This window comes from Podarcis tiliguerta, assembly GCF_965153285.1.
Source record: "Podarcis tiliguerta genome assembly, chromosome: 4".
Lineage (NCBI taxonomy): Eukaryota > Metazoa > Chordata > Lepidosauria > Squamata > Lacertidae > Podarcis > Podarcis tiliguerta.
In genome coordinates, this window is record NC_139537.1 from 66,008,155 (window position 1) to 66,035,619 (window position 27,465).

General features: G+C 41.4%; 1 protein-coding gene across 3 annotated transcripts in view; it reads right to left on the bottom strand.

Annotated features, from left to right (window-relative positions):
* TBL1X (transducin beta like 1 X-linked) overlaps positions 1–27,465 on the bottom strand; it is a 130,195-nt gene that overhangs the window by 31,518 nt on the left and 71,212 nt on the right. For all 3 annotated transcript variants that reach the window (XM_083437477.1, XM_083437476.1, XM_083437475.1), the window contains exon 3: positions 19,009–19,116. The gene's annotated coding sequence lies outside the window, so the exon portion shown is untranslated. The remainder of the gene's footprint in view (positions 1–19,008; positions 19,117–27,465) is intronic.

Sequence of the window (27,465 nt, forward strand, 5' to 3'; positions counted from 1 at the left end):
CATCATTAAAATCAAATGCAAACATTGCAGAACAAACAGAGAGGCCTATTTAGAACAAACCACCGAGGCAGAATGTCCTTTTGCCCATTTGGCAGCACAGTGCAGCAATTTGGGTCATACAGACCTTCATTGTTCTAACCCAACGTCAAAGCATTAAATAAGAGTTATTGACACCTTCCTTCACTGCAGAAACTACATGGTTGCCCCCAAAGTGTGGTGGGGGGGGAATGAAAGAACCCAAAGCAAAGCCCCCTTATCTGGCACTGCCTCACCAGGTGAGGTAGCACTTAAGACAACACTTAAGAAATTATTTGGAAGCGAATATGTCCTAAAAGTACAAACTGAGTAACTTAAATATAAGAACACCTACGGAAACAAGAGTTTATGACCAAACGAGCCTCTTTTTCAAAGAAAATATTGTGCATTAAAAATAAAAGGACCGTATTAGCTTTTAAACACATAAATATGGGTAGACAATGCATCAAGAGGCCATGTCTGTTTGCCTTTGAAGCTTCAATACTTCTCACTACAGCAATTTTTTAAAAAAATAATTTGATCTGGTAGCTTTAGTATTTACACTGCCCCCTCTGCCCACTGGAAAGTATTAAACTGCATTAAACAAAAAATAAGAAAGGGCAGGTTATTAGCGTCGTGGCTGGCTTCTCTTTCCCTTCGCAGCTAAGAGAGCCTTTGCTCCTTGAAACTGTGCTCAGCAATCCCTGTTGCTTAGAGTAGCATCTGCTCCTTTAAGTCAGCTATGCTCATCTACAGGTGTCCCCAGAAGTGAAGGTCATGCATGACTCTAGCAGATGTCCCTGCATTATTTATGTGAGCTGCTCTTCAGAGCTGTGTGGTGCTTTTATTTTACTGTCCTCACATATTTCGTCAACAATTCAGATTGATTACCCTCACCGACACGAACCCTGTAGTTTGACAATTATGGCAAATTAAGACCCTTCTTCCTAAGTGTTAATTTTATTTACTGTGGTGATTTGTACTTCATACAAAAGCAACATCCGTATTATTATTATTAATTATTATTATTTTGCTCTTGAGGAAAAGGCTTGGTTTCTTATCCTCTGCTCCTCTTCCTTCAGATGATTTCCTAATTAAGGCTCAGCTTTCAAAAGCATTTAATACATTGGGGGGGGGGCGGTCTTAAAAGCACATGTCAGGAATATTCAACAGTATAAGAAAGACACAAATGATAAAACGATGGTGCAAAACGGGATCATTGTTTTTCTTAAAGCCCAGTCCTGCGGCTAGAGAAAAGAACTGTTTTGTACATGAAATACTGGCTGTCATACCACTGCAAGATCAGTGAGTTGTCAGCTAAGCAGGTTGCAACTAAGCAGTCAACCAGAAATAGCCACTGTGGCGCTTGAGTCAATGCCAGGATCACACAACACTGTTGCGCCACACAGAAATGGCATGTGGTGGACAGGGAACGTCTCACTCGTTCATCCTTTCTACAGGCATTTGTGTCACCATGGAATTATCACGACTGTATATACCATATTTTTCGCCCCATAGGACGCACCGCACTATAGGATACACCTAGTTTTTTGGGGGGGAAGGGGAATAAAGAAAAAAAAAATTCCTCCCCAGGCACGGGGCTGGCGCGGGGGAAGCCCGAGCTTCCCCCGACCCCAGCCCCCAGAACAGCCTGCTATCCGCAAGCCTAGGGAGCCTCGCCGGTCTCCCCAGGCTTGCAGACAGCTGTGCGAAGCCCGGGTGCGCTCTTCAGCGCGCCCGAGGCTTCAGAATGCAGAGCTGCGCGGAGCCCGGGAGGACAGGCGGCTCTGTGCGACCGTCCGGAGGCCGGCGCGGCTTGGCGCCGGGCTCCGGAGAGTCGTGCAGAGCTGTGCGGAGCCCAGGAGGGCAGGCGGCTCTGCGCGACCCTCTGGAGGCCGGCGCGGCTTCGCGCCAGGCTCCGGAAGATTGCGCAGAGCTTCCTGAAGCCTGGAGAGCGAGAGGGGTCGGTGCGCCTCTCGCTCTCCAGGCTTCAGCGAAAGCCTGTATTCGCCCCATAGGACGCACCCACATTTCCCCTTCATTTTTGGAAGGGAAAAATGTGTCCTATAGGGCGAAAAATATGGTAGCTTTGGAATCAGGGAGTTGATGGCTTTTCTTCTTGTTGAATTGCCCCAAGGTCATATTTAGCAAAACCCGAAACTCTTAAGGCGCATCATGCATGCAACCAAACAAACGAACCAAAGTGAGCCAGCTGGATGCTTCCATTAAACAAACAAACTCATATTTATTTAAGTATTTTTATGGCCCAAGATTTCTGATGCACCAGTCTGGAACATTTCTATTTAAAACAATAATTAAACTGCCAAAAATATTTATGAGTTACCATATTTCAGTCCACTGCAACATTCAGGGACTGGGCTACATGATTCAAGATGGGTTCCAATGTAATAATGTATATTCAAATAATGGTCACACAATGAACGCATACAGACAGACAAATCATATTGGAATGAAAGATCCATAAAATGGGTTTAGCCCAGTGGATCCTTTTATTAATGACCCTGGAAAATTTACACTGAAAAACCCATTTGAACTTAGCATTCTTATGTATTTGTCCTTCTTATGTCCTTACACATAAGAATAATGAATGAAAGAATATAGCCCTTAAGGGATATGGATTCTAGTGTGCAGTCTGCAACAGATTTTCTGAGTAATTTCTGCCATGTTTGTTTAATCTCCGCCTGCTTGGTTCTAATTTATGACAGAGTTCAAACATATTTATTGAAAAGTTTTTATGAATATGAGATCATTGAATGACACCTTGACTGAGCATAGCTCAAAAAACCACTTCTCTCAGAGCTCTTGACAGCACATAATACATACATCATTTTCTTTGTATGTCACCTTTCCATAGTTAAATCCATGCTCAAGGCTTACAACATGAAATATATATATATGTAATTACAAACATAACAAAATGAGTCATAAACAATAAACAAACAAGAAATAAAATACCAAAAAGTATCAATAACAGCCATTCTATGGATGCAGACATGTTACAATAGAACTGGCCAAAGTGGTGTGAATTCTAGAACCAAGATATATTTTAAAGGGCTAAACGTTATTTATTTATTTATGTTCTTAGGCACATACCTCTAAAAATAGACTCAAGGCCATTTACAATACGAAAGTACAGCAATATAAAATATGCAAAATTCAAACAGCCATACAACTGCACTGACAATTAGTGGATACATTTCTAAGAATACACCACCGCCTCCACCCCCCACGCCCAATACCTATATCATAACCAAAACAGACATAAGACAGCAGAAAAATGCCTGGGAGAAGACAGCCTTTGCCCGTCACTGAAAAATATATTAACGTCGGCACCAAGAATATAGCTCTTAGTAACAATCCAAATATAGCTATTAGTAACAATATTTATTTACATGATCGATAGTTCTTTTTATCTTGATTAGAATCCCTTTATTAATTAGATTAGAAGCCAAAGGAAAATCATTGTGTCTATAAAACCGCTTAAGTACACAAATCATAAATAACCTACATCCTCCTTCAAAACAGCGACTTTTTTTCTCCGTTTGCATTAGCATTCCAAACACCTACATCTCTGGATGCATTAATACATTTTGTCCTGAAGACAGTAAACAAGAATTTGCTTGGCATAAATAAACCATTTTGCATCTTCATACACACTGTTACTATGCAATGCTAAAAAACAAGGCTTTTTTTGTTGTTTGTTTCTTCCATCTACACTTCTGCAGGTGCCACGGGACCAACCAAACACAGACAACAAGAAGGATGAAGGAAACAGAGGGCACCCGGGCTCACATGTCGTCATGTGAAGGTAAGATGTGCCTAAGTATGAATGTGCAGTCTCCCAGGGAGGAGATCTCAGCTGTTTAGCTCCTTCTTGGTTGGTTTTGCTGCTGTACAATACCAAGTTGTGCAGTGGCTGAACAGGTCGTCCAAACCTAGGCTCGTAGTTTAGTTCTTAGCTACAGTATGTGGCTAAGGAAGAGAGAACTTAATCACCAGTTCCTGATCAGACAACGCTCTGAGATGCAGCATGGCAACAAAAGGGACAAGCAAAACAGCTGCAAGCTCCTTTCCAGGAAATCACATGTTCACACAGATCATGTGAACAGGCTCCCTGTGCATTCCAAGGCCATCTTTTCTTTTCCATAATGGACTCGTCATGCATCTGTGCGCACAGTAATCTCGCATCTAATGCTTTGCATTTAAACAGTCCTTTTCCTTCACGTGCGTCGTACTTTAAGCAAGTGTGTCTGAGTTTAGTTTTGTATAGTGTACCTTTGCTTCCGCTGTTATAGCATAGCCTGCTGGTATGCTTTAAATTTACAAAGGAAGAACACAAACCTTGGCTAGGATTACTGGGAACAAGCTCTGAGCTTGCAACTTAGCGGTTTGGAGGACTCACTCAAATCACAATTTGCCAGTTCAGATGTAGCTGCAAACTGTGATTTGATCAAACTAGAAAGTACAGTGGTACCTTGGTTTCTGAACGCAATCCGTTCCGGAAGACCGTTCAACTTCCGAAAGGTTTGAAAACCAAGGCACAAGGGGTGGTCTGCAATTTCAATGGAAAAAATGGGTGGTTGGACTCAGCGGAAGCTGATCCGACTTTCGAGGCATGTTCGAAAATGGAAGCATTTACCTCTGGATTTTCAGAGTATGAAAACCGAAACGTTCGGCTTATGGGATGCTCAAAAACGGAGGTACCACTGTATTCTACTAAGTAAAGTGTGTGATTTAGCAGGGAGCGGAGAGACAGAAGAGAACAGAGTTAATTCCTGATCTTTAAACCATGGATAGCTCAGCTGGTTAGAACATGGTGCTGACAATGCCAAGCCTGCGGGTTCAATCCTTGTATGGGACAGCTGCATATTCCTGCATCTCAGGGGGTTGGACTAGATGCTCCTCAAGGTACAGTGCTACCTCGGGTTACAGACGCTTCAGGTTACAGACTCCGCTAACCCAGAAATAATACCTCGGGTTAAGAACTTTGCTTCAGGATGAGAACAGAAATCGTGCAGCAGCGGCAGCAAGAGGCCCCATTAGCTAAAGTGGTGCTTCAGGTTAAGAACAGTTTCAGGTTAAGAACAGACCTCCAGAATGAATTAAGTTCTTAACCCGAGGTACCACTGTACTTTCCAACTCTTATGATTCTAGGACTGAAGAATCAGAGAAGGTGTCTGAATGAAGCCTAAGTATGCAATCTTGATTAAACATTGTAAGAAGTGATTTGCCAGATCAAATCAAAGTTCTCCTCCTTTAGTACTCTTTGCAAGAAACCCAGTGACTAGCAGGTGGTTCACCTGAAATGTAGTCCAATGGTGGATTGCTACTTACCTTCTGCCAACACCTGGGATAGCACACCTCATAAATCACTAACTAGCTCACTGATCTAACTAATAATTGTTCAGGAGCAAAAAATCTATTTCCCCCTTAAAAGGCTGCTATTCTGATTATAAAGGAATGGTGGGGAGCCTCCTGCAGTAAGATGGGCAAAATAATTGTGCCTAAATGAGGAAACAAACCCATTTTAAATCACAAATGCTTAATCTGTCTTTGAATTGCTAGAGCAAACTCAGTTTAGTGGACAATGCTGAAGTTATCAGTTCTGCAAAATTACGGCCTCAGGACTCTGATTGAATAGGCAAAACTGGCAAAGCTGATGGGGAAGATCCGAAACCAGAGCGACGAGCTGTTTGAAAAGGACTGGAGTAAATGTATACAATATATGAGAGAACACTGTAAACATTTGAAAACCTTTGCAGGTTTGAGTTAAAATATTTTGTAATGTTAATTTTTGGAACTGGTTAGCAATTATCAAGGCAAATTTTATAAGTATAGAAAGAAGGTAAATAAGTTGATATAGAAATGCTAAGATGAAAGTGAATAATTATGAAAGCTGGGGGGAGTAAAGGCTCAGGATGAGCAAAGTTTCAGATGATTATAAGTATGGATTGTGACTATGGTAAAAAAATTATACTTAATAAAAATTATTCAAAATAAAAATTATGGCTTCAGGACTCTAGAGGAAGAGTTGCTTAACAACAACAAATTCCCAAGACTCTTCCGACAAAATTAGGAGAAAGATTAAGAGTGCACAGGTTAGGGAGTTTGTTGAAATGCATTCTGATTTAGCTTCTCCAATAACATTGATTGTCTTTATTTGTCTGAATTCTACTTTGAATCATTTGGCTACAGAAGATGGTAAGCATCACTGAGCCAGTACTTTGCTTCTTAAGCACATGAACACTGCACAGCAAGACATCATTTTCATTCTTATATTTGTTCACCTCTTTCTCAAGCACACTGAGATGGATCTGGACTTCATGACGCTTAGAGTAGACCCACTGAAATAAATGAAACTTAATTTAAACATTTAAAGTCCCACTGACTTATATCCAGCTCAGTTGTACTCAAGAGTAGTGGCCCACCCAAATTAATGAGCCTAAGTTAGTAATGTATATTAATTTCAACAGGTCAACTCTGAGTAGAAAAAAAACACTGCATACATTGGTTCAATAGGTCTATCCTAAGCACGACAAGGTCTGGATCCAATGCACACACTCCATTATCAACCATACAGTATACTGGGCTCCTAAAGCAAGTTTTGTAAAAGTCTTATTTGAAAACAACAACAACAACCCAGAATTCTATCTCCCCTAAAATCCTTTTAAGCCCTGCATTTTCAAGCTGTGCCCTATTTATAGAATCACCAGATGTTACACATTTTCCTGATCGCTTTCTGGAGGTGATGTAGGACATCTTTATTTTTATATAGGCCAGATGTTTGGTGGCAGGTTTTTTTTTTGCACTGGCTTATTTTACCAATAGTTTCATTTTGAAAATATTGTTAGGTACCCTGAGCCTATGGAATAAATAAATGCAAAAAGGAACAGCATTACCATATAGTCCTGGGAACACAGGACTCAATTATTTTACATCTTGAATTTACTAAAGAATCACAGGCTCTTCAAGCTAGTGCTTTACTGCAATCCAGTGTAAAACTATAGCCATGTGTTGGTATTTTAAATTGTTCCAGTTAATTAAAATTTCAAAAATTAAGGACAATAGGAGGACCCGTATACTCAAATTACCTGTCCAAATCTTTTAAGCGGAATAAAAAGAAAACCACAATTCTCTCTCTCTTTTTTTTGCGGTAACTGTGCAGCTGCAACACTGCTGAGAAGTGTGTTCTATGCCATTCCAAGATTAAGCATCACAGGACAAAGAATCACATTGATGTCTTATACACGTAAGGAACAGAAGTCCATTTATTGAAGAAAAGATGCAAATAAACTACCAGTCTTCTTTTTGCAACCCCTCACGTATGCCCCTCGCACATTTCCAATTTCTATTGAAACACACAAAAAATGTTTTACCTACCAAGCGACAAAAAAAAATTCCTGCACTATATACTATATATACGATCTACTAACAGCAAATTCACTTTCCCAGAACAGATTTTTATGGAGCTATAATGGCACAAAGAAGATCAAACCTATCCATTCTTAAGGAAATCATCCCTGAGTGCTCACTGGAAGGACAGATCCTGAAGCTGAGACTCCAATACTTTGGCCACCCTCATGAGAAGAGAAGACTCCCTGAAAAAGACCCTGATTTTGGGAAAGATGGAGGGCACAAGGAGAAGGTTAGGACGACAGAGGATGAGATGGAGTGTTCTCGAAGCTACCAGCATGAGTTTGACCAAACTGTGGGAAGCCGTGAAATACAGGAGTGCCTGGTGTGCTCTGGTCCATGGGGTCACGAAGAGTTGGACATGACTAAACGACAACAACAACAACATAATGGCACAACCACAAATAATTTGGAGGTATGATCAGGCATGGAGACGGGGAGAGAACCCGAAGGTTTCTGGAAGTGCAAATAACCTTGGGGGGGGGGGGAATTATCTGATTGTGAGGCAGGAGGATCCCCAAAACAACCCAATGAGGACTGAGCATTGTTAGTGACATGGAATACTGACTGTTTTGCAGGAGAAGTACAGAAAACCAGGATGGTGGTAGTGGAATGGAGTATCCTGGGAAATGGCATAGCTGTGTAGCATTCTCAAGAAGAGCACTGCATGCCTACATTGTTGTTGTTGTTGTTTGCATGCAGGATCAGGAATAGTTTTTGAGGACAAACTTGCAAGCCCCCTCTTACATGCTTACAGTGATCCAGTCCCATATAAACAGCCTCTGTGGTGCCAGTGTGGTGTAGTGGTTAAGAGCGGTAGACTCGTAATCTGGGGAACCGGGTTCACGTCTCCGCTCCTCCACATGCAGCTGCTGGGTGACCTTGGGCTAGTCACACTTCTTTGAAGTCTCTCAGCTCCACTCAACTCACAGAGTGTTTGTTGTGGGGGAGGAAGGGAAAGGAGAAGTTTAGCCGCTTTGAGACTCCATCGGGTAGTGATAAAGCGGGATATCAAATCCAAACTCTTCTTCTTCTCTTAAGTCATGCAGGAAGCGTTTTTTAATTAATTTTAATTCCAAAATTGTTTTTTCTGCGATTTCAAAATTACACCTTACTGGGTTGTAAGTCGCTTACTGAATAAATAACAATAAGCAACAACACCATGCTTCAGAGAAAACAAACAATTAAACTGGTATCCAACTCCTACTCAAAGAGTACAGCCGCTGAAATTCAACAGACATGCACTGCTTTGGTTCACCAGCTAAAACTTGCTGACGATTTTGTAACTTTTTGGTTGATCTGCCTGTCAGTGTTTGGAATTTGCTTTATTCTGACAGACCAACACAGCTGCAAAGCTCTTATAAATAGACCAATTCATTTTAAGCTTCATTTTTCTGGCTTTTTTTGAAAGGGGGGGGGGTGTTCATTGCAAAACAATGAATTCTCAAACCAGTCAATTTCTCTTGCATTCTTCATAGATTGAAGATAAAATACAGTAGCTAGGTGGCTTAAATGAGTGTCTCTCTCTCTCTCTGTGTGTGTGTCTGTGTGTGTGTTTGTGTGTGTGTGTGTTTGTGTGTGTGTGTGTGTAAACTCTGCCAACAGTAAGGGCTGCTATACTGCCCCTGGAATCAATGTCCCAGCTTAATAATGCATTTGTTCCTCTCACCAGCTGACCACCGCCCCCTGCCCCCCGTTTCTGCCTAGGCATAAAAAATTCTGGGACTGGTGAATCTTAAGAAAGCATATGCAAAAGCAGATATCTCTCCTTTTCAATTATAATTGCACCAGCACACTATCTATTCCAGAGAAGGCCCTCGCTCCAGAAAGTCCCACAAGTACTGGGAAATAGGTATGGAGCATTTTTCATAAAATATCCTGGAGCATGATCCACAATTCAGCCTACTTTTCCCCATCACTGTAATGGGTAGAGTGTCTTCTTCTTTACAGAAGACAACCCCTTACCCCAAAGGAGCCTTTTGTTTGTTGGAAGAACACTCTGATCCACATCCTTGTTTAAAGATAAAGAACCACAAGGAGAGAGAGCAGGAGCTTTGAAGTTGCCTATTGGGCGGCAGTCAGAGTATCACAGAGTTGGGACCATGAGGATCATTCTAGTCTAACCCCCTGCAATGCAGTAATATGCAGCTGTCCCTTACAGGGACCACAGCTTGTGCAAGGCAACAAATGCACAGATTGCCTCTGTGCTTTAGAACAGTGCTTCTCGAACTACCTGATATGGCAGAGCCGTAATTGGCCTCTAAAGCATCCCGCCAAACCTGAGCTGTGGTGGAGTCACCAGGGATCAGCAGCTGATGTCTCATGGATGAGCCCTGGTCTGTGGACCACCGCTTTGACTAGCCCTGCCCCAGTACCCTTTGCAACCCACAGGTGTTTCCCAGAGAAGTGACGTAAGTTTGCTCAAAGTATGGTATGATTGATTTGTATTCCGCCATTTAAGACCAATGTCTGCCCAAGTAGACAGCCTTTGAGTAGCCAGTGGAGGTGTAGAAGGGAGATATAAATTGGTGACCCATAAATACAATACAATACACAGATGGGAAAGCGGGGGGGGGGGGGGCAGGAGAAACATTGGGAATGTACCACAAGGAAGAGATATATCCTTCAAACTGGGCGGTTCATCAAAGGTTAAATGGTTCATCTATCTACACACTCTTCAAGTGAACTTTTCGTTGCTCATAGAAGAGCTGAGTATGCCTTAAAGGCAATCCTACGCATGTTTACTCAGAAGTAAGTCCTACCGACTTAAGCAGTGCTGAGTGTGCATAGGATTGCACTGTACAATTTACTTAAGAAAAATAGGGTGCCTTAGCTGTCAGCGAATTGAGAAACGCTGCCATAGATATTACTGGTATACACCCCCCTTTCTTCCCCTCCTACACTTAAAACCTATTAGTTTGCTTGGTTTACTTTTCAGTCCTCAGCTGGTTTTCTTAATGACATCAGCCTCCAGCATTTAAGGTCTGAAAGCACAAGTGGATCTTTTCCAATTCCCTTGGCTCCACAGTGAAAAGGGTTTTTGCTGTATTGATCTTTTCTTCATGGCACTTTGCTGAGAAAAAACAACAACAGCCCTCTTAATTAGTGTGATTGTGTTGTATTCTACTTCGTGACCTACTTTTCTAAGACACAAGAACTTCAGTGAGCCTTTTTTCTTTTCTTTAAAAAAATTAAACCCTGAGATTTAAAAGTTTTTTTTTTAAAAAAATTATTTACACATTATCCTAAGTAATCAAGAGCAAGGGAAAAAGGAAATATGAAAATAGCTTTAGGACTTAAAACGATTCAAGTTAAAATAAACAAGGAAGATTAGAGGCACTAAGAACACAATTATTTGTGAAGCTGGCTTTAGACAGTGTTCCTATAGTGGACGGATATGTGGAAATTACAGTAGCTACATTCATGCAATAACCTATTCACATACACTTATGAATTGAGCCCACATACTTTAATTATCTGGTTTATAAAGCAACTAAAGCTGACAACTTTAAAGCTAAAAAAAAAAAAAAAAAGGCTTCCTGGATTAGGGCCACCATAGCATCCGGCAGGTCAAGGGTAGAGCAAGAAAAGCCCAGTTTCATGCCATGAAATCTTAATGTGATATTAGCGCAAATAGTCTTGCAGATATAATCCCTTTTAAGTATTATGAATTGTGTCCTTGAGTTCACAGTTGTTTTTAATGTTTGATGTTTCATTATGTTTTTATATATGCTGAAAGCTGCCCAGAGTGAACTCACAACCATGTTACCTTGGAAAAGGTGTGTTAAGAAACCTCCATATACTGAAGCAACAGGAATGTGGAGTGCAAACTTATGGCAAGTGAGTAGCATGCTTAACACCCATAAGGGTAAAGGGACCCCTGACAGTTAAGTTCAGTCGCGAACGACTCTGAGGTTGTGGCGCTTATCTCTCTTTACAGGCCAAGGGAGCTGGCGTTTGTCCGCAGACAGTTTTTACGGGTCATATGGCCAGCATGACTAAGCCACTACTGGAACAACGGAACACCAACACCAGAGCAGCGCACAGAAACGCTGTTTACCTGGAAAGCACTGGAATGCTTTCGAACTGCTAGGTTGGCGTCGTGGGGATTCAAACTGCCGACTTTTTGATCTGCAATCCCAAGGCTCAGGGGTTTAGACCACAGCGCCACCCGCATCCCGTTTAACACCCATACTTCTCTGCAAATGTTCCTAGGCCATCTATCCCTTACTTTTGAGTTTTGAAACTTTGGGGGGGGGGTGGCGGCAATGAAAAACAGCCTAATAAGAGTAGTTGAAAGGGGAACTGCCATGGGTTCAGGTCAAGGGAGAAACAGGTCCCTGGGCATTTCAAATTAAGAATTACCTTCCTTCATCAACCCATGCATCTTCAGGGTGGCTGAATTTCCCCCTTTCTCTTTATGCTTGACTAGCTGATTACTTCTATGACGATTCTCTGATTGCTTTACTTTGTATTGTATATTTGTGGGTTGTATACTTGCAGAGATTCGTGGGTTGAATATTTGCGGGAGTTTTTCTGTTATTTATTTGTTGATGTAAGCAAATGTGTAGGTGTTTATGCTCCAAGTTTTTATTATTTCTTGGCTTATTTTTGTTTGATATGGAAAGGCTTAATAAACTGCTCTTCAAACTTTTTTTAAAAAATGAACAAGTAAATCACACACACACACCTTTTAAGTCCTTGCCTTTGTGAATGCGCTACACCTCAATAACTGTCCTTGGAAAAGATATCAAACATATATTGTGCTCAGAGTGCAGTGGGATGTCGGCTGGATCTGCAATTATTCCATTTCAGGTGTACATAACGGTGTCTGGTATAACCATTTCACGTCTTTTTACAACTTCCAAAAGCCTCCCACTTCGGGCACCAATCCTCCACCCTTCCTTTCACTACATTATCATTCGTTTCCCTTCTCTCCTACAGGTTCTATCATCACAACAGCTTCAGAAACAGCCAACGTAAACCCACTAAAGAACACATACACCCTGCTCAAGGGAATCACCACAATCATGCGATCTGTTTTCCTCAGAACTGAGAGCCTGTCAGGTTCATATTAGACTTCAATGCATTTGTTAATGGATCCAGTTAAAAATTAAAGCATCATGTCTCCTTCAAAATAAGGAAACGCAAAGCAGCTGTAACCAAAATGCAAAGCAAATGTCAGGCAGAAAGCAAGCGCTTAACTCTTATTATCTTTTCATTGTTAGCAATAAATGGAATATCATTATAAGTCGCACCAAATTGCAAAGCCTGCTCCAGTCTTCACCATCTCATCTCGTGCCAAGAAAGCACAGCATACAATAATATAATTTACCAATAATGTTACGATGTAAGCACAGCTTTAAAAAATATTCTGCTAACCCATATGTCATACAGTATTTGGGACGATTAGAAACATTTAACCCATATGTACTGGCACAGTTAATATCAACTGCCCTTGATATCCTCAATCTGCCATGCGGCCTTGAGGAATCTTGTGTGTCTTTTATGACAGCTGCAGAGTAAGGGGAGGGCATAAAGATGCAGCTGTCCTCTTTGCCTTTAAACCTAACTGTGTCACCTGTTAATTAGCACGGCGGGTGGCAGACATGCTCTGGGCAAAGGGATCAAGAACTAGATAATCAGATGGATTGATCTCTGAACTGAGCCTCTCATTACTGAGTGCAAAACATACAGGAGAATTGCAGGTGGGCAGAGGAAGGAGATTGGAAACAAGCAAACAACCAAACCAGGGTTTCCTGCATCCAGATTTATATGCAATGCATGCTCAGGTATTTCCCACTCCCTCTCTTCTGCAGTGCACAACTCTTGCTCTACCCAAAAAAAGTCTAAGCAGAGGCTCGGTGAGTGGTGCAGGAGATAACATGGGCCCAGATTTCTCTTGCCTAAACAGACACCATTAAGTGTTAGACTTTTTGCCTCAATTTCTCACGCAGATTTGTGTTTTGAAAAATAAGGCAATTTCTGGCAAAAGAGTCACAATAAGGGAACCTGGCAATTTGAATTGGGCGAGTATTTCACAGTTGCCACACTACCGCTGAAGAGACCCTGTCAGATATTCCACAATGGCACCAACAGCAAGGTGACCAGCATCTCAATTCCTGGGCAGGCTTATATGGGAGCAAGCGGTCCCTAAGATGACCCAGCTCTAAGCTATTTGGGGCTTTATAGGCTAGAAGCAACACATCAAAGCCAGCGGACCCGAAATAAGACCCAAGTAATAAGCTCTGACCTGCAACTATAGACAAACATCAGGTCGCCATATTTGGACCAACTGAAGCTTTTGGGCTGTGTTCAAACAGTAGCCCCACTCAGACTATATTGAAACAATACAGTCTGGAAGTAACCAAAGAATGAGTGACTGATGCCAAAATTGCCTTCTTTAATAAATGGCACCGCTAGTGTATTTGCTGAAGCTAATGATAATAATAAAATACTCCTACCAACCACCACCACCTGAGCATCCAGGGAATGCAAAATTCCCAAACAACGAACCCATTCCTTCAAGACAAGTGCAATACCATCCAGAACAGGTTGAACCACCACATCCGAATTGCTAGTGTTCTTGACTAACAGGGCCTCTGGTTTGTCTGAATTAAGTTTCAGCTTCTTAACACCTATCCACCTAATGTGAATTGACTCCAGTTTATTACTTCTACTGTCTCCCCAGGACAAGTCAATGGGAACGAGATAGAGCTGTGTGTCACCTACATGCTGTTGACATCTCAGATCAAACTTCTGGATGACCTCACCTATTAGTTTCATGTAGATATTAAAAAGCATAGGAAACAAGACAGAACCTTGAGGTAAGTCGTGACATCTAATATTTGAGTTTGTCGTTCTCAGCGTAGATCCACTGAAACCAATGACTTAAAGCAGGCATAGGCAAACTCGGCCCTCCAGATGTTTTGGGACTCCCAACATCCCTAGCTAACAGGACCAGTGGTCAGGGATGATGGGAATTGTAGTCCCAAAACATCTGGAGGGCTGAGTTTGCCTATGCCTGACTTAAAAGTCTTATTTATTAATGGATCTACTTTGTATATAATTTTGGATATAACCCATACACACACAATGGCTTTACTAGTAACAGTAAATATTTACATTCAATATTTATAATAAATTTTGAATAAATGTTCAATATTTATATTGAAGCCAAACTATATTATAAAATATAAATTAATACACATTCACTATTTATGATGCTCACACTATGACAAGATACTAATGATTGCTTCCATAAAGAACAAGCTTGGAAATGGTGGCTGAACACTGAAGCGACAAAGAGAGAGATAGGATGATCATTTTAACGACACAGTAACAGAAAATGCTAGTAGCTAGTGGGGCGAGGGGCAAAGAGCAACTGTGCCTGTATCGCAGTATTTTACAAAGCATGTATATTTACTAAGCAAACACGCTGTCATGCATTTTCCACATCGAAGGTGACAGGGTATTCAGCTCAATATCTGCACCATTTCCAGTTTGGCTTTTGAAATCACACTTCTTAGGGACCAACTGTACAGGTCATCCATCAGTAAGTGCAAAATGAATGCATGATATCACCAGGTATGATAAATATGAAGTTTGATCAAACAGAGATCACTATGATTTCGCTATAATGCTTTCTTCTTCTTCTTCTCTATGATGCTACGGTTAAATTACAGGGAAAATTATTTGTAAAAAAGAAAAGAAAAAGACTTTGAACACTGGGACCTTTCCAATGAACTAAATTGCAAGCTTGTTGGTTCTAGGACCCTGGCAAGATCTTTGTACAGCCCTAAAAGGTAAAGGTACCCCTGCCCGTACGGGCCAGTCTTGACAGACTCTAGGGTTGTGCGCCCATCTCACTCAAAGAGGCCAAGGGCCAGCGCTGTCCGAAGACACTTCCGGGTCACGTGGCCAGCGTGACATCGCTTCTCTGGCAAGCCAGAGCCGCACACGGAAACGCCATTTACCTTCCCGCTAGTAAGCGGTCCCTATTTATCTACTTGCACCCGGGGGTGCTTTCGAACTGCTAGGTTGGCAGGCGCTGGGACCGAACAGCGGGAGCGCACCCCGCCGCGGGGATTCGAACCGCGGACCTTTCGATCGGCAAGCCCTAGGCACTGAGGCTTTAACCCACAGCGCCACCCGCGTCCCTAGATGGGCATTAAACCATTTGACGTGGGGGCCTTCTATCTAGCAAAGCCTGCCACAGCCAATCTGTCAATTACATTCTCCTCAGGGAACATGTTTTACAGCTCTAGCCAATTCAGCTTCCATTGAAGTCTGTGGGTTTTGGGGGTGGGGGGGGGGAGTAGTCCTGCTCCTCTCTGAGAGTCTCAACCTCAAAATGATATTTGAAACACGTACATAAAGGAGAATTTACCTATAGGTGATTGCAGTACAGCAATGTGAAGTAGCATGAGGGAGATGCAACTGTTGCAGGGTAAAGCCAGCATGCCCTGAGGTAAATGCCAAAACCATAACTTCCAGACAAGTCTAACATTTGGAATTTGGCATCTGGCATATTAAACTAAGCCTTGATCGTGGGGTATAATATAATGTAGATATTAAGACACGGTGACTCATCTGTAGTTACTCTTGTTGGTCTGGGAACGCAATGTAGGAAAAAAATATATAGCTGGTGAGCAAACATTATTTATATTCCAAGTGCCTTCTTGAACGTGGGTGTGCTGGGCAGCTATTGAAACAGCGTTATGAAAAATGTGAACCACAAGAAGTCTGAAATCGAGAACAAAACTATCTGATGGTAAAAAGGAACAAAACGACGACACTGTGACATTTTATTTTTGTATAGTGAAGCTACTGCTGTTTTATTGAGTAATTCCAACAGAGCAAACACAGAGAGTGACGGCCATTCTGTTAGTGGGGGCCCTCATTTTTAGAACAGCGCAGCAAGTGAATCCAATGCATGCGAAAGGCACTGCACAATCCCCCAGTGCAGCTGCTCCCAATTGCACAACGTCAACTCTCAAACTTCTTGTGATGGCATTGCATTGGGTCTCACTGGTTCATGGAAGACGGAAGCGTTTTTCACAAATACACTGACATGGTGACTTGTTTTCCCTTTACAGAGGGGGTTAGTGTGATATTTGATCTCCAAATGAGGCCCCTCTTCATGTGTAGTCAGTCACCCTCAGTGGTTAAGCAAAGTGCCACTGGAGATAAGACCTTTCCGTGATCAAACTCCATTTATGGAATGCCTTCTTCAGACATGTAAGAGAGACACTTCAAATTATCGATATACAGGCACCAAGTTAAAGCCATCTGGTTTACAAGTCTTCTAATTACTGGTTCATGGTATGCTGTTCTTTTCCATTTTTAATATCTTACTGCTTCTGTTGCTAATCTATGGCTTTTATGATGTCAGTTTATTGTTTTTATTATGTTACCCATTTTATTGCTTTTTGTCTGCTGATGATATTTTTCTGTATCATCATCATCTGGTTATATTTATTGTTTAAGAATGATTGTTTATTTTTTTTAATAGGTCAAAAGGAAGCATGTATGATTAAAATAAATAAATATTACTTGTCCAACAACTTTTAGAAGTGAACTTGAGGTAGCTTTGTGTTTTTAAGAAAATGGAGCGTTCTTAAGGTGACTAAACATGCAAATAATAATACAGTGGTGCCTCGCAAGACGAAAAGAATCCGTTCCGTGAGTCTCTTCGTCTAGCGGTTTTTTCGTCTTGCGAAGCAAGCCCATTAGCGGATTAGCGCTATTAGCGGTTTAGCTGCTAAAAGGCTATTAGCAGCTTAGTGCCTTAGAAAAAGGGGGTGGGGAGCGGAACCCCCCCCCAGGAATCGCAGGACATTTTCGTCTTGCGAAGCAAGCCCATAGAGAAATTCGTCCTGCGAAGCACCTCCAAAACGGAAAACCCTTTCGTCTAGCGGGTTTTCCGTCTTGCGAGGCATTCTTCTTGTGGGGCACCACTGTAATTTGGAAAACAGGTCAATATACATAATTTTCATCTAAAGAGCATATCATCCGGGTTAAAAATACAACCAATAAATAAGCATTCCCTGCTACACGATGACTTAGAAAACGAAGTCCTGTGTACAAGTCTATAGTGTTGTTTAAAGGGTACAGATTCCAAAATGGCACCTGTTTGGGATCCTGCAACATGACTACACCCACTGAAGTGATTCTGAGCTTACTGATTCAGTAGTGCTACAGAGTTCAGGTACTCTGCCTTGAGGGCCATGCATATTCATTATTATAAATGTCGTGCTAGCTTGTTATTCAAGAAAATCATTTGCCATGTGACTCAGTACTGGATCAGTACTGAAGGTAGCATACAGTAAACTAGCAAAATATCAGAAAGCTTTATGAACCTGGATAGCTTTCAGAAGGGTTTTTTTTAAAAATGTTTAATAACCTACTTTGAACTGAGGAGGAGAGCACAAATGCAAATTATCTCTCCATTATCCCTCTGTGACATGGTAAACAGCAATCTTTCATATGTCATATATTATAAATTTCTCTAGGCATCTTCTGATCAAAGCAACTTAGAAAATTATCCCTCCCCACCACACCCTATTTATTGTACCAGAACATGGTATTTATCATATTATACAAATCAATCTGTTTTTTAACAAGATATTTAACTGAAGAAAAAGAAAGTGTAAGCTAATTTAGGCTTCAGTTGAATTACCTTGTTAACACAGGAAAATCCCACTTAATGTTATGGTCTAAAGGCAGATTTGACAACAAACATCGAAATATAGTTGATGCGTAGGTGAACCAGGAACTATAACTTCACTTGAACTGTGATATTTCCTAGGCACCATGAAAAACATGTTTCCTATTTATTTTCTGGAGTATGATAATCTTTATTGTCATTGTCCCATGCAGAGCAACGAACTTGAAACATTAACATAAAACATTCAAAACCCAACAAGCCTGCTATCCCAGCTATCCCAACCTGGTTAGCCCCCTAAAAACTCTGATACCCCATTTTTAAATACAATATACTCCCATAGAGACCCCTTACACTGCGTTTAAAACCAAAATCACATTTGGGTAGAAACTGTTTCTCAGGCGGCTAGTCCTAGTCATTATTACCCTGTACCTTCTTCCAGAAGGCAGAAGCTGAAAGAGATCATTTCCGGGGTGCGTAATATCCTGCGCTATCTCTGCCGCTTTCTTATGGCACCTGGATGCATAGATTTGATCCAAGGTGGGAAGAGTGCACCCAATTATTCTCGTACTGTATCGTATCGTAAGAAGGTTACTATGACAATTATTTAACACCAACCATGCTGCAGGAGATGCAAGAGAAGAACATTTATTGGTGGGATATTTGTGGCTATCCCAGTAATATAACTATTCAGCTCCACTAGTCTTGCCACTTAAAAACAATTATGGTGACTTCTGTTTTTCTAATAATCTCAGAAATGGCAACTGTTATAATCTAGCATTTGTAAAACACTTAGATAAGGAATCAAAATGCTATGTTTCATTTATTATGGAATAGATGTAGAAATTACTTTGTTTCCAATATATATCCAGTTCTTTAATTGTTTGAATTACCTGGTCGTGAGACCTCTGAGCTGTTGAAAACTGCTTCTTGCAGGTTGCTGAGAAGAGGTTGGGGGTTTGAGTTACCATGGAGATCTCTACATTCGACAATGGAGAAATCTAGAATGAGAGGATGCCATGGTTAACGAGATCAAGATTGTATAGAAAGATAAGACCATGCATGTCCCCTGCTCCAGTTTATTACCCATCACCAACATCATGTTATTGCCTAACTACCGCAGTTTTCGCTCTATAAGACGCACCAAACCACAAGACGCACCTAGTTTTTGGAGGAGGAAAACAAGAAAAAAATATTCTGAATCTCAGAAGCCAGAACAGCAAGAGGGATCACTGCACAGTGATAGCAGCGATCCCTCTTTCTCTTCTGGCTTCTGGGACAGTTGTGCAGCCTGTATTCGCTCCATAAGACGCACACACATTTCCCCTTACTTTTTAGGAGGGAAAAAGTGAGTCTTATAGAGCAAAGAATACGGTAAGTGATAACCTAGCACATTCCTATGTTCTGCCTAACTAAGGGATAACCTAGTACATTCATATATTCTGCTAAAAAGAGGCATCATGGCTACTGGTATGCAAACACTTGAACATAGAGAAGTTGTGAGACATGCCAGATCACTCTGGTTCCTTTCTTATGTTACACTAGGTGTGTAGAAGCTGTTGGAGAACAGCTGAGCTCCACATCACCTGGGTAAAGCTGAGAAGTATGGCATATGCCTTCTGAGTCCTGGCTGGGATACCTCGTTACTACACCAGCATTACTTCTCCAGAAAACTAGGACAATACTGGAATCAACAAAACTACAGTGTTGGTACCTCTGATGTAGCCCAGGGCTTCTTTTATTACCCCAGTATGTGCAGAAAAAGTGCTGCAGGCACTCCATAGCTCATATCTAAGAGGAAACTGCCACAGCTCAATATTACAGTACATGTTTTCTATCCAAAAAGTCCCTACATTAAATCCCCAGGTTTTCCAATTGAGAGAAACGAACGTAGCAAATTTAGGAATAATCTGTACCCAAGTCGTGCTGGGAGCGGAAAGTTATGGAATTGATGGATCAGTGATCTGACTCAGTATAAGACCAGGTGTGGTCTGAGAACAAATAATGCAGCCATTTGCTGAAGCTAAGCAGGTCTGGGGTCTAATCAGTGTCTGGATGGGAGACCACACCAAACCCCATGTATACTGCCTTGAGTTCCATGATGGAAGAAAGATGGGCTACGAATATAGTCATAACTATCCATCAGTTTTTCCACACTAATCTTAAAATTTAGACTGGAATCGCAACAAAAAAAGGACCAATAAAAAGAAGCTTAAAAGAATGCCTGCAACCAACCCAACTTCTTCAAACTATTTTCATATTTTATGAAATTAAACTGATGACTGAATAATAGTTTCAACGCCACCATTATGACATGTTTTTATTTTAATGGAAGGGTTTGCTGAAAGTGTCTTAAAGTCACATGTGCAGAAACCTTGCAGTACAATCCTATGCCTGTCTGCAGGAAAGTTGAGTCCCACTGAATTTAAAGGGGCTCAGTTCCAAGTGTGCACTGAGGCATAAAAAATAAGTTCACATCTCAGAGTAAATACTATGAATAAGTCAGTCTCTATTACTTATTTATTTTTAGAGCGTTTTATCTTTTTTAAAAAGTTATTAAAAACAACAAAAATACAAATAAATATAATTGTTGGATGCAGCTGGGTTATCTGCCAGGTATTGTGCGGCTGCATGTTTAATTATCTGAAAAAAGCTCAAATCTAATGGAAAATTATCATAAATTATTGTTATCTTCTATCATTGTAATATTTCAACAGCTTATTATTTTATTTAAATTCCTTTAAAAAAAAAAATAATCACTCCACATTAGACTATGCATTATTACAGTAAAATGTGGTAGAGTATCCCTGGTAAGCATTTGTGAGGCTGAGGAAGTTGAAAAAGAAACAAAAAGCCAGAGAACCAGGAAATTACCTATAGCAATTGGCTATTTCTTTCTACCCCTTTTATATCTACACCTTCCTTTTTAAATATTCCTTTCCTGCTTCCCCTTGACTTTCCATTTCTCCTCTTTTAACAGCAAGTCAGTGTTTTGTGCACAGCTGAGCACTTGCGGAAATCATTAGAGTGTTTTTGGTTTATCCCCCCCCCCCCTTTGAAGGCTTTCCACACTTCTGCAAACCTCAGTGTTTCCCAGCCATCTGCTGAGACCTCCCTTTTTGTCCATTTTGGTCCCATAAGTGTGAGCATTCTCAGAGGGAACAACAAGGCAACAACTCCTTCTACATAAGTAGAACATCATTAACCTTTTATATTTTCTTCCATTGCCAACTGGAAAAAAAACATATAATTGCCGTTCTGGAAACACTTCAAATGTACAGTACTAGATAATACAACAAATCATGAAGATGTCTTGTGATCATACAAACCTAGGAGCTGATTCATGGCACACAGAAGTAGTTATTAGGGAATAAGGTAGCAATCAGATGGGCGGATAGAGAGCATTTTCTACAGGCTGCCCATCCCTGAAAGGGAAGGGCCCTCAGAACATTAACCACCAGCACAGGTGATTTAATGCTAACTGGGACATTTTCAGTTTAGTGGGAGAAACACACACACACACACACACACACACACACACACACACACAATATCTCTCTCCAATCTGTATGGGGATGGGGATTTCAGTTCCTAAAAACAGGCAGAGGTGTGCCAATTTGCAAAATTCATAAAACGAATGTTTTGTATCCTTTCGAAATGATGAACAGCTTTAATATTCACAAACGTTCCCCAAAGGATAACCTCCAATTCTTCCATGAATATCACAGTCTGTAGCAAACGGCAGCGTTTTCATCCATAAACATGCCGTGAAGCTGAAAAAAAATGAGGCCACGATGTTTTCCAAAAGAAGAAATAGAAAGAAAGATGTTTTGAGGCCAGAAGACAGGCACACAAAGAGATCTGTGAGCAAAAGCATTACACAGCTGCATTATGATTTTCCATCCAAGAACACATGGCATTGCAATGGCCGCTTCCAATAACCATCTACAAACTCATTACCAACAAGGATAAAATCTGCATGGTATCTGTACCAGTTTCCATTCACACTGCATTTTCCTGCTAAATTTAGCAGGATAAATATTACCTCATAAAGAAATGTATTGGTGACTTCAACACCTTCGCTCCAGCAGCAGCCTATCCCATCCTTCCTGGATAACTTCAACACCAGCCGGAGGCCAGAAACTAATGTGTGCTACCCTACCATCTGACGCACCTTCTTTTTCTCCAGTTACTTTACCAGATATGAAATCACCTGGTCCCTTGATCTTGTTCCCACTTTTTTTTTTTAAAAAAATCTATTGGCCCATCGATTCTCCCTTCTGTACTGCACACTCTTTCTTCCAGTTCTTTCCCTTTAAGTCAGTGCTCTTTAAAAAAAAAAAAATATTACCACCTCTCTTCTTTTTGGGGGGAAGGGGAAGCTATTGACCTTTTTATTCTTTTTCCATGTCTTATTTCTCCCAGTTCTGTTCTAGGCCACTTGCAATCTGTTTTCCCCCACGCCTCCTGTTTTAATTCAAATGAGAATCCTTTGTTATTTTCAATTATATTCTTGTAGCTGAATCATCGGGTGTTTTATCTGTGCTTCTTAGAAGATGACTCGGCCTTTATACTTATGCTCTTTATATTTAATGCCTTTTTTTTAGCTTTTCAGTTACTGTTTTATCATTGACGTGATTTCATTTTTGAATCTTACTTCAATACGAATTACTTACGGAGCAGCAGCAAGCCCCCTTCCCCTTGTGTTCTTTCTTATGCCCCCCGTTATCTGTTTATCATTGCCACCTTTATGGAGTTGCTACAACTCTACTGTGCTTTTATATTTCTCCTTCTCTTACCCTCACCTCTGCTTCTTTCTCTGCTGTGTGGGTGGAGGGCCATTTTCTCGAAGTTAGCACACAAAGCTTCTGTTTACATTCCTGCTTTTCAGTCTTTTCGCAACATCACTTTTTCTTTTTCCGTTTCTGATAATGTTGCTGTTTGCAACAGGTCCCTGTGGGAAGCCTACGGGAAAGACCTGAGCGCATCAGCACACTCTCCTCCTGTGCTTTCCAGCAGCTGGTATTCAGAAGCTTACTGTCTCCAACTATATGTAGACTAGATGTAGTCATCATGGTTAACATCCTCCATTAAAGGGACGCAGGTGGCTCTGTGGTCTAAACCACAAGCCTCTTGGGTTTGCCAATCAAAAGGTCAGAGCTACGAATCCCCACAACAAGGTGAGCTCCCTTTATTCTGTTCCAGTTCCTGTCAACCTAGCAGTTTGAAAGCACACCAGTGCAAGTAGATAAATAGCTACGACTGAGGCCAGAAGATAAATGGCATTTCCGTGCACTCTGGTCTCCGTTACAGTGTTCCGTTGTGCCAGAAGAAGTTTAGTCATGCTAGCCACACAACCTGAAAAGCTGCCTGTGGACAAACGCTGGCTCCCTCGGCCTGAAGCAAGATGAGCGCCACAACCCCAGTCGCCTTTGACTGGACTTAACCGTCCAGGGGTCTTTTACCTTTACTTTTTTATCCTCCATTAATCTATTTAACCCTCTTTTACAGTCATCTTAGTTGGTGGGCATCAATACATATTGTGGCAGCACATTCCACAGCTGAACTATGCATTGTGTGAAATTTGTTCTTTTGCCTGCCTTGAAGCTTCCAACATTAAACATCACTTGAAAGCCCCAAGTTCTAGAGAAGGAGAAAAGTTTCTCTCTATCCACTTTCCCCGCCACCGTGCAGATTCCTATATTTATCTATCAAGTCCTGCCTTGCTCACTATTTTTCTAAACTAAAAAAAGAAAAGCCCCCAAACCTTTCCTCACAGAGAAGCTCCAACCCCTCAATAATTTTGATGGACCTTTACAGACCATTTCAGAGTTCTACAACAGACATTTTGAGGCGTGGAGACCAGAATTGTACACAGTACTCACCCAGATTTGTATAATAACATAATACTATTGGCACTTCCCTTGTAACGATTCCTAGAACAGAACTTGCTTTTTTTTCACAGCAGCAACACAATGGATCAACATCATCTTCAAGTAGACACTACAACCCTCATACTTAAGCAGTCACTGCCAGTTCAGACCCCATGAGTGTTTACTGTGGATTTTTCTTGCCTCAACATACCACACTTTACGCTTGCCCTGGACAATTTGCTATTATCAGCAAACCCACTGTCATCTGGGCACAAGGTAGTACAGGCTCCCACAGTAAAAAGCCTAGTTTTGAAGCCAGTGGCCTTGCTGCCATAGGCCCAAGCCAGCAGTATATATATATAGGTAGCAATGTTTGGAGGAAAATGCCAAGTGGGCAAACCAATGTAGGCATCACCACTGGAACACATGGACCCCCAAGCCTGCAGAGTGCTGACATCAGGCCTGGAGCAGAGGAAGCCTCTGTTTTACTGAGAGATTGCTTGGACCCAAGATTTGCTCACCCTTGCTTTTTAGAGAGCCATACAGATCAGAATAAAATAATGTACCGGTATATATTTACAGCTACAAATGCAACCTAGTTTGTTTCTTGATACTCAGCTCACAGCTGGGAAAATATGTAGAGAATTCACACAGACAGTGCACATGCAATATTGAAGGGGGGAAATTAACGTGCTCATGAATATTACATAAATGCGCCATTCTCTGCCCTTTCTTATTCTAGTCTTCTTTTCTTCCTCAATGGATGCAGACAATATCCACAGTAATTATAGAAACTCGATCCCATCTGCTAACCAAGCTGGCAGAAGTCTGGTGACCGATTGATTTCCATGAACTTAAGTGCACCTATTTCTGGAGAGGACTACACTGTAAGTAAGAAAGAAAAAGTCTATAAAACTAAGAGATGGTGTGCACCAAGCAATCCACAGGTATTTTTGGTAGCTCTGCAGCTGTATATAGATAGAAAGAGGATCACATTTTTAATATTTATTCATTCTTTTTTATAGCTAATATTTTTTCTCTCTCTAAAGGACATAAAGCAGTTTGCCACAGGAACACCCTCCCATCAGATATCAAGGAGATAAGTAACATATAACTTAGAAGACATCTGAAGGCAGCCCTGTATAGAGAAGTTTTATTATGTTTTTATATTTGTTGGAAGCGGCTGGGGCAACCATATCAGATGGGGGTGGGTGGGTTTACAAATAATAAAATTATTATTACTAGTAAAGAAACTTCCATACCCCACAATGAATCAATAAAGACAATATTCTATTAAACATGCACAATAGAAATGCAATAAAGGAAAAGGCTGTAGCTCAGCTGCACCACATCTGCTTTGCATGCAGAAGGCCCCAGATTCTATCTGCAGCATCACCAGGGCTGGGAATGTCTCTTGCCTGAAGCCCTGGACAGCCTCTTTCAGTCGGTGCTCAGCTAGATGGACCAATGATCTGACTTGGTATAAGGCAGCTCCCAGTGTGTCATCCTATATGTCATTCAAACAATCTGAAAGCAAATCAGTACAAATAATGGGAAGGTTTTGCTCCAGTTTCGGATACACCACCAACGCAGGACATTTGAGGGGAGGGGGTTATAGTGTGTCTTGAGAGATCAAGATTATGAGTTCTACAGCATCAGGGGCATTGCAGTAGTTCTTATGGGAACAGCACATCGCTTAGCTTTAGTGAATCCCCATAATATGGTACCCCACTAGCAGAAGTGGCCACAACAGGAAAGCTAGGAAAGCAGGGAAGCCATAATAAATGGTACATAGAAAGCCAACTTTCTCATAAAGGAAGTAAAGAATTAGTAACGTAGACCAGGCATAGGCAAACTCGGCCATTCAGATGTTTTGGGACTACAATTCCCATCATCCCTAGCTAACAGGACCAGTGGTCAGGGATGGTGGGAATTGTAGTCCCAAAACATCTGGAGGGATGAGTTTGCCTATGCCTGATGGAGACAGGAAAAGCAAAGAGAGAAGGGCACAGAAAATAAATAAATAAGGAAGGAAGGAAGGAAGGAAGGAAGGAAGGAAGGAAGGAAGGAAGGAAGGAAAGAAAGAAAGAAGGAAGGAAGGGCTGCAAATGGTAGAACATTTGTTTTGCATACAGTGGCCCCTGGTTTGATCCCTGGCATGTCCAGCTAAAGCTAGGGAAGTCCCTTGTCTGAAGCCCTGGAGAAAAACTGCCACTCATATATATAATACTGATCTGTTGTAAGACAGCTTCTTATGTCCCTATGGAATGCAAGAAAAACAATTTCTCATAGAATCCTCTGACTGACTATCTGCCCATGGCTTGTTCTTGGGAAGGATAAATCACTAGGTTGACTGGACAACTGAGGCAACAGCAAGTTCACAACCATATTGTGTGGAAATAAGTCAAATGTAATAGGAACACCTACTACGTGGTATGTTTTTCCGTTATCGACCTTCTTACTGTCATGAGTGCCTGGCATATGCCCAATACAGTGGTACCTCAGGTTAAGTACTTAATTCGTTCCGGAGGTCCGTTCTTAACCTGAAACTGTTCTTAACCTGAAGCACCACTTTAGCTAATGGGGCCTCCCACTGCCGCCGGAGCACGATTTCTGTTCTTATCCTGAAGTAAAGTTCTTAACCTGAAGCACTATTTCTGGGTTAGCGGAGTCTGTAACCTGAAGCGCATGTAACCTGAGGTACCAATGTATACAGCATCTTTTTAGAAACACCTATCAGTCAATCACGTTTCGAGAACACATTAAAAATAACTTGTATCCATACCAGGATAGGCAAGATTAAGCAAGCCATTGGGGGATGGGGCGAGGAAACATACCCATAAGATTAAACTGGCATGGCTTTCTGAGAGAGCCAGCAAGATGCAATGCCCACACAATGAGGATAGGGGTAAATAAAGTGAATTGCACCCGAAAGCAAACACTGACATATGATATCTAGTGTAATATGCTCTCTGCGGCTACCACTGACAGCTGCATCTAGAAACAGCTGTTAACTTCTGAGTGGTTTTAAAGGGCAGCCCCACAAGGAGCACACCAGAGTTAGTGAAACTCTGAAGTCATAAGGCTCAGATAATGGCTGCGAGGTCAGGCACTTAGGAGACAATTGCAATCAAGCGATCAGACACAGATACCTTAAGAAAGGCACTTTGTGCTCTTGGTGCCACCTGGGATCGCCGGAATGCATAGCACTCTCCTGATCTAAATTCTGATTTGGAAAGATCAAATCACATTATTATCTGGATGCATGATAGCGTAAGAAGATCTGTAAAGATACCACACCAAGTAAAAGCATAGTTGTCCCTCGAATGCAGGCATGGCATGGCATACAAATCATACACGCCAATAGTTGCTGAATCAGGAAAATGGATCAGAAGCTGAATTAAAATGTCTTCTTGGCTATTTATTGCTGCTCTCCATTTCATGTCAGCTTCCTAGAATCCATCCAGCACAAGCCTG